This window comes from Rhamphochromis longiceps, linkage group LG1 (genome assembly GCF_057381845.1).
Source record: "Rhamphochromis longiceps isolate RC_006_pf linkage group LG1, R_longiceps_female_GT1.1, whole genome shotgun sequence".
NCBI lineage: Eukaryota > Metazoa > Chordata > Actinopteri > Cichliformes > Cichlidae > Rhamphochromis > Rhamphochromis longiceps.
In genome coordinates, this window is record NC_140557.1 from 37,030,516 (window position 1) to 37,038,589 (window position 8,074).

An 8,074-nucleotide genomic window follows, 5' to 3' on the forward strand; every position below is an offset into this window, starting at 1 on the left:
TGGCCAAGAAAGACGAGACCCTCAGGCCCTGTATTGATTTTTGACGTTTTAATGAAATCACTATAAAGAATAACCATTCCTTGTCATTGATTAAGTCTGCTTTCAAGCCTCTCCAGGAAGAAACTTTCTTCACAGAACTGGACACCTACCATTTGGATTAACTAATGTCGTGTTTCAGGCTCTAGTGAACGACGTATTATGAGACTTCCAGAATGCCTTTGCTTACCTCGATGATATTCTGATTTTCTCCAAGTCCAAGGAGGACCACTGGGTTCACGTCCGCAATGAACTGTAAACAGACTCTACATCACAGCATTGAGATGCAAGTTTCACACGCCATCAGTCACCTTTCTAGGGTACATCCTAGCACGAGTGCAGGTGCATGCAGTAACAGAATAACCCACACCCAACTCAGTGGTAGGCTGCAGCTTTTCCTCAGTTTTGCCAACTTCTACAGCCGATTCATCTACAACTAAAGTCGGGTAGCTGCACCAGTCACACGTCTCACCACACCCAAGATTCCTTTTGTTTGGCCACCAGAGGCTGCTGCTTTTGATAAACTGCTGGAGCTGTTTACCTCAGCACCTGTTCTCCTGCATTCAGACACCAAGCTGCAGTTGTATGTGGCGATGGAATCGTCTGACTCTGGGGTGGGTCGGTCCTCTCACTGCAGTCTGTAGGGTCGGGGGTATGGGTGAGCTCAAACCCTGTGCAGGCAGGCAGCTGTCCCCCACTGAACGAAGGACGTGGTGGATGTGGGGGATTGCGAGCTGCTGACAGTGAAGCTGACACTGGAGGAGCGATGTTATTGGCTGGCTGCAATATACTTAGGCTGCTTGAAGTTTCCCATGATCCACTGAGCGTTTCTCCATCTCTCACCCCTTTTCACTCCCCATTTGTTAATACACCACTCTACATTTAATTATTATTAAATTTATTATTAATCCCTAGCTCTCTTCCACAGCATGTCTTTTGTACTGTGCAGCCCATTCCTGAGCTTGGTTCTTCTGTAGGTTTCTTGCAGTTACAAGGGAGTTTTTCCTTCCCAATGTCGCCAAAGTGCTTGCTCATACGGGGTTGTCTGATTGCTGGGGTTTCTCTGTATTATTGTACGGTCTTTACCATACAATATTATTAAGCACCTTGAGGTGACTGTTTTTGTGATTTGGTGCTGTATAAAAAACTGATGTGAAGCCCATCCTAAATGATGTTCCTGTTTGTAGGATTTATGATACAGTGATGATGAGTGTGTACAGTGAATATAGTCTTAGGCACAGCTAAAGCCAAAACCATGAAAATAGTTTTGTTTAGGGAAAAACTAAAACTTCTCCCTGTTGTGTGATGTAAAGCATTTACATAGCAATTAGATGTTGGCTGCATGTTCTCACTTTATCCGTGAAAGCAAGTCTCATGTAAACATTTCATGCACGAGTCTCTGAATTTGAACTCACCTCCTCAGTGTTGGCCTCCAACACCTGAGGGACGATGCAAAACGGAACAGAGGGAGACTGACATAAATACACAGAAAGTAATGAGGCAAGCGGAAGCACACGGGGAACACAGCTGAGGACAATTACCCTTGACAGGATGGGGAGGACACAAAACTGAAAACGCTGACACCAAGACGTGGACCTTAAACATAAGACAAGAAGAACACAGAGACAGCCTGGAGAGAGAGAGGGAACATGAAGGAATGCATGAAGGGATGAGGAGAACATGGAACAGAAGGAGTGGGAATATGGCACCAGAACTAACACCACAATGTAAGCACAGACACAGGGAGACAGAAAGCAGGGGAAATTCAAATAAACTAAACCGAACAATCCTAGGAACATAATGAAGTAACAAAATATAAAACCACAGGAAATCTAAGAACGCTGGGTCAAAATGACCCAGGACAATGACAGTAACATGCCCAGGCACCTGGTTTCTTGGATTACAGCCACTCTAATTTAAAGGTGATCCATAGGCCAGGGATGCATATGGCTGGATAGTTTAAGCCTGGCAGCTTCCCAGTTTAAGCAGGGCAGTAGAAATATGTAATAGGAGGTTGTGCTTTTGGCTCAGCTGCAGAAGAGGGGTAGTGCAGAGGGTTCAGACCCAGTGCCTAAAAAGACTGACAGGCTTAGCTGCCGGGCCATCATCTAATCTCTATCTAGTATTAAATTCAGTTCTTTGTATTCTTTTGGCGGCGAAAAAAAAACACAAGCTCAAAGTGGTCTAACTCAAAAAATTATCTTTATTTTTACATTTCCAGAAAAGGAGACCGAGCCCACAGAGACGCCAGCTCAAGTCTGAAGCAGCAGCAGGTAGCCTGATTATTATATACTTCCTCTGCACATCACGCACACTTCAAGTTTCGATCAAACACTCTGCTTAGTTTCACTTTCTGTCTGCACCTCATATGCTCTGCAAAAGCATGCAGTTTCCTGTCAGTACTTTTGGGCTCAGACTGTACTCAGAGCTGACCCTCTTTTATACATAAGACAATATAATCAGCAAATAAGCATTAAGAATATATATTTAAATCCCAACAGACCCCCTCTTTAACTAATTCTATTAGTTAACCCAATTAACTGACTTCCTTAATAACTACTGTAAACTAAAAACAGATATAATTAGATTTTCTGGTAAAAGGCCCTACATTACTTTTGTCCCTCTTTGGAAACGGCCTCTATAAAGTTAACCCGTTTCCTCTATTAAAAATTTACTCCTGGTTTTTCACCCCGTCTAACGGGTAGCGCATATCTGGCCTTAACACTATTTTTGGGCAATTTACATAACATAAAAATCCTACCAACTATTACTAAAGTCCCTCTCATTACTCTTCATTACTTTTATGCTCTCATTATAACCCCTTCGTGGTATTCTGGTGGTCCTGAAATCTCCTGTAAAGGATAAACAAAACACCTCTCCCTGCTATGCCTCCATAACCTATTATGTTCATCAATTGTTCTCTTAATTATTCAAACTTGGTTCAACCTATCCTGTTCTAGGGTCTATCATTTATACATATATCCATCCATCCATCTTCATCCGCTTTATCTGGGGACGGGTCGCGGGGGCAGCAGCCTAAGCAGAGAAGCCCAGACCTCCCTCTCCCCAGCCACCTCCTCCAGCTTATCCGGGGGAACACCAAGGCGTTCCCAGGCCAGCCGAGAGATCTAATCTCTCCAGCGTGTCCTGGGCCTGCCCCGGGGCCTCCTCCCGGTGGGACATGCCCGGAACACCTCACCCAGGAGACGCCCAGGAGGCATCCTTGTCAGATGCCTGAACCACCTCAGCTGGCTCCTTTCGATGTGGAGGAGCAGCGGCTCTACTCTCAGCCCCTCACGGATGGCCGAACTTCTCACCCTATCTCTAAGGGAGAGGCCAGCCACCCTTCGGAGGAAGCTCATTTCCGCCACTTGTATCCGCGATCTCGTTCTTTCGGTCACTACCCACAGCTCGTGGCCATAGGTGAGGGTAGGGACGTAGATTGACCGGTAAATTGAAATCTTCAATTTTATTCATTTGGGTAAGCGACACTTTTAACAACCTTTGACACCCTCTTGAGAAACAGGTGTTTCCTGTTGTTCGCTCTCTCCTCTCTTATCTGATCATGAACATCCTGTACAAAAAACTGTTGCTATGCCAGTGCAAAAGTTTCCAAGCAAAATGTGTCTTAACTCTGACATACAAGTCAATCTTCCTGTTATCTGTCTCTGCAAGCATTTTTACATTGACCTTTTACTACACTCTGTCACCTTTCACAATAGACCATCTCTTCATGAGCACTTTTTCAGTATGTGTAAGAAAATCATTATAACCGCTTATTCTACTAAAAGATCATTTTCCAAGAACATCTTCAATCAATTAAGTTTAAGCATAAAAGCATTTACTTGTGAGTAAGTTTTATCATAGCTAAATTATCAAACACCCAGACAATCATAAAATGATCATAAAGCCCCTTATTTCAAATTATCTTATGTCTCAGAGTATCAAATACAATTTATTATATAGAGCAACCTGAAAATGCTTCACCACATCTTAGGAATTTAAAACAGGCCTGCAAACCTGTGTTAAGGAATAAAATCAGTTTAATTATCATGTTAAATCTTTTTGAACTCCTGGCTCCATTCAAAGCTGCCTAGAAACAAAACTTCATTTTTAATTTATCAGAGCTAACCAAAATGTGTTTTACTTTCCTTACTTTGCTCCTGTCTCCCTCCACTATCAGCTAGTCCTTACCGATCGTGCTCTTTTAATAATTTACTGTTTTAAAGGGAAAAACCTTGGTCACTTGGACAAGTGTTTGTTATTCTATAACTGCATTTTAATCTGAAAAGTCTAGCAATCCCCTATGTGACTCATAAATATTACTTTGGTTGTAACTATTTTTCTCTATAAAATTGAATTGACTTCTACGGTGGCCTGCTTTTGTTAATAGTAACATGAGTAACGTCCAACATTTTCTCCCCTTTAGCATTTGGCATTTTCCCAACTATATAATGTACTACCATAATCTAGACCCAATCAATAAAACAGAATTTTCTTAAAGCAAACGTCAGCAACCCAAAAAAGTCTGGAGCTCCAAACTCTCATTTGAACCTTTCAGTCTCCCCTCCGTTCTCTCTTCTCCTCCTGCTCATGGCAAAGCAAAACAAAGCAAAGCAAAGCATTCACCCTTCTCTCCCCTATGTGGTTAATTGTTTGTGAACATTTACTCATCCTAACCTTGGTCCCATCTTTGTCTCAGTGTCCGGTCAGTCAAAGACTCAGTCCACATCATCAGTCCATCACAGTTCAGTCACACATTCACTCATTCACACAAGATATTTGCTGACAGTGGAGACTAATAATCAAATTCTTCACCCTCAGCAACATGAGCTCATTCATTTGTTTTATTTTGTTTTGTTTTTTGTTTTTAGAAAAAGAGTTCTTTATCATCTTAGAACCTGATCAGATCCCCACAGATGTCCTTCTCCTCAGCCAGTTGTAATCTGGAAAAGGTCACCTTAAATTTGTTTATAAAACAATATAATCAATAATAAACAATATAATTGTTAATAAAACAATATAATCAGCAAATAAGCATTAAGAATATATATTTAAATCCCAACACTAGTCTCTCCTAATTTACACAGTAGGGTGCCAGGACCAAAGCCAACTTGAATGCTACAGAACTGAGCTGGATGGAGGATTTCTGAAAAGACAAAGGCCTGCTTTGTCAAAGCACATATAGAACAAGCAAAATCGAGCACATTTTCTGTGTCTGGTTGTGTGTGGGACTCTTGGTGGTCATGTAGTGCTGCAAAAGCAGTTTCCAGTTGTTTTTACTAATTTCTGACAAGAACAAAAAAAAGTGAAGCACACAAGTCTTCGTTAACATCACATCTAATTTCACATCAGCTATTATAGTTTGTCTTTCTTGCAAGGCCATCTCTGGTGTGTCAGTCAGAATTATCTTTCTGGAAAAGTATCAGTAAACCCAGTGCAGTAGGTTTATGAAAAATGAAAGCACAAAACACTACACCCTGATTGAGAAATGCATTGAGTATTTTGGAGAGATTTTGAATTTATAGTTGTTTAAAAAAGCATGAACACAATTTCAAAACAGTTCTTAAAAATGTTTTCAAGAACAATTTTACTTGCTTGTCATCATTGTATTGGACAACACCACAGCTTTCATGATTATTTGGCTCGTCTGATGCCCACGGGAGTCCACCGAGCTGTACCCATTCGTCATCTTTTTTATGCAAACATATCCATGCAATACATGTCTTAAAGTTCATTGTGTCTTCATCGGACTTTACATAGATGGTGGCTAAGTCAGTCTGGTCATAAAGTCTGTTAGGAGAAAAAAACGTTTGCAAAGTGAGCTCAGAATTAATGCTATCCATCTCATGAACTAATCTCAAATCTCGTGGTGATAGAGCTTTCTCTGTGGCAGGTCCCAGACTTTGAAATAGTCTTCCCCTAAATATTAGATCTGCACAAACACTTCATCAATTTAAATCACTACTAAAGACACATTTTTATGCCCTGGCTTTTAACATACTATGACCCAAGCATTTTAGTCTTATTTAATAGTCTTAGTTATTGTTTTAATTTTTTTTAATTCATTCTTTCTTTTTAATGGCATTTTTTATTGTTAAGCACTTTGTGCAGCATCACCTGTCTGGAAATGTGCTATATAAATAAATTTGACCTTGACCTTTTCTCTTGCTTTAATACTTGAGATTTTGCTCATTCCTTACAAAGTACTCAGTTTCAAGGATATTTTCAGTCAGTGTTCAGCACAACCATACTTATAGCTGGACCTCCTAAATACTGATAGGAGTGCTCAGCACAAAGTTTTATGATCACACAGACTAACACTAACACTCTTAACAAGGCTCTTGTTAAATATTTCAATTCTTTGATCTTTGGGCTGAAGGAAGAACAACACTTGGTGTATAAAAATGCTCAATCAACAATCTCTTTATTCCATACAATTCTCATTATTCCATACAGCACTTTGAGCATTAACCATCCGGAGGGGAGATGTGGACAGGAGGGTGTCCGCCAGATCTCGAAGTGTTTGACCGTTTCTCATTCTTATAGCGTCAGCCCCCTTCCACAGTCATAAAAACTAAACATCCACATTCTTTCTCTCTCAGTGAGCCTAAGTTATGACCTTGGCTTCCTGTGCAGTATGTTCTTTCTTTTCTAATCAGACAAATAAGGCCATGATTCTCGGAAAACAGTGTTTCTTATAAATCAGCAGTATAATGCATCATAAAACAATGTCATTCATTCACAATGAATCAGCAGTCTCATGTAATACAAATCAGTCTAATAAATGTAATAGTTGTCACCTTCTTCTAAGTCAGGAGTATAATGCAAACTAAAATTACATAAAAATTTCACAATCTTTAATTAGGGGTATGACATGGCATAAGATAGTATAATAATGTCGCACTCTCACAACCAGTTCTGCTGCTGGATACGGATTGGATAGTGGTTGGGGGGGGGGGGGGTTTGCATTCTCTAACTTGTGCATTCATTTTTCATATTTATTGCTGTGATGTCAAAGGTACCGTTTTCAATTATAATGCTGTCGTGGTCTGGGTGGTTTTCCACAGCATCGGCTCCTCCCCACTGGGTGGAGTCTTTGTTGTTCCTCACCTGATGGCAATCGTACCAGCAGTATTTATGACCAGCGCACTCAACTGGTCTTCGCCAGATTATCTGCCAACTTTAGTCAGTTCTCGGCCTCATGTCCGTTCCTTGGTGACTCATCGTGTGTATTAACCGTATCTCTGTTTTTCTCATCAGCCTCTGAAACCCACCTACCAAGTTCTCCTGGATACCAGTTTGCTGCCGCCGGTAATCCCTCTCCGTTTTGGAACTGCCATTCTCTCCTGCCTGCCTCCCTGCATTGCATACAGCACCCACCTGGACCTCTCCTGCCTCCCCCCTCCACGCAACCCCACCTGCAAGCTTGTAAGACAGCTCTGCGTACTATTCTTAGATTCACTCGCAACCCTCTGTGGGATTCCCCTGACTGCTCTCTCCTCTGTTTCAGTGCCCTGGCCCGCCACAGTTTCCCCTGCCCAGTACCTGCACCCAGTTATCCCTGCCATCTAGTTATCATCACAGTATTTTCTCTCGCCTCAGACATCTAGTTTATGTTCATTGATTCTAGTCTGCACTTTCTGTTAGCCTCTGAGCATTGTAAAATAAAATCTCTTTTCGTTACACCTCACCCCTGGCCTCCGGTTTTGAATCTGCACTTGAGTCCATCCCATTTCCACGGGCCACTGTGCCATGACAAATGCCTAAATGAGATTAAATTGTCTGGTCAATCTGATCAAGGCTCTTTGTCAGCAAATATATAAAAGCATATATCTGATGAGATGTGACCTGATGAAATTACCTATTTGTCTGAATCCTTTATTTCCACAACCACTTGCAAGATTTCTACACCACTGGATCAAATCTCAATTTATCCAGTTGTACTAATATTAACTGAGAATCAGAATCATAATCAGAATACTTTATTGATCCCTGGGGGAAATTATTTTTTGTTACAGTGCTCCATTATAAACCA